Source organism: Anneissia japonica, unplaced genomic scaffold, assembly GCF_011630105.1.
Source record: "Anneissia japonica isolate Jap-2015-1 unplaced genomic scaffold, ASM1163010v1 scaffold472_len315957_cov169, whole genome shotgun sequence".
NCBI classification, from domain to species: Eukaryota; Metazoa; Echinodermata; class Crinoidea; order Comatulida; family Comatulidae; genus Anneissia; species Anneissia japonica.
The window spans coordinates 180812-181586 of record NW_022744734.1 but is presented as its reverse complement, the minus strand read 5'-3'; the positions used below and the strand labels follow the sequence as shown (position 1 = coordinate 181586).

Below are 775 nucleotides of genomic sequence, written 5' to 3'. Positions count from 1 at the left end.
TGAGGTTTTTTTTTTTGTCTTTCGGTGTGATTAAAACATGCCAATTCTCAGAAAATATTTTCAAATTTTATTATATACCACCTTTTATTACATAGATCTTTTTTAAAAACATAACTGCTTTTATAACGTTATATAGACCCATTAAACACAAAAACTGCTCTGGCTTCGGGGGCTTCGCCCCCGACCCCACCAGGGCCCTTATTCAGTGTCCTGGACCCCACGCCCAGAGAACCCCCTCTTGAAATGACCTGGCTACGGGCCTGAAAGTCAGTTATTCTACAACGTTTCATGATTCTTTACCATTAAAAATTAACAAACACTCGTTTTGACGCACTCCGTTCTGGTAGTGTGTTTGCTGTTGAAAACAAACTTCCTACTAGCCTAATTTTGTGACTGGCTATGATGACTAAGATAGACCTTGTTGGTTTATTAATAATATTTTGTTTGGGATGGAAAAAAGGAGAGTCAATTTCCCCAAAATGCTCCATCAGCACATAGTTTAGTGTGCACTATGAACAGTATGGCTATGGAATTTACTAACCACACAATCCACTACTGTATTTGCATTTGGTGGATTAAGTCGCAAAAATTTAGCTTCGTTTGGTGGCACCATTTACTCTAGGTAGACGGCGGCCGGTTTCGTTACCGGTTGGTACATTTCTTGCAAACATTCAGCCAAAGGCCAGTGAAAGTTGAGACGGCAGCCGGGTTTTTTATCGATGTTTTCCATTCTTATGTGTGCCATCGTAAAGTCATGGTTTGCTGGAATTGCGTT

General features: G+C 40.1%; 1 protein-coding gene across 1 annotated transcript in view; it reads left to right on the top strand.

Annotated features, from left to right (window-relative positions):
- LOC117119719 (interferon alpha-inducible protein 27-like protein 2) overlaps positions 1 to 775 on the top strand; it is a 13253-nt gene that overhangs the window by 6214 nt on the left and 6264 nt on the right. The gene's annotated exons all lie outside the window — the stretch shown is intronic.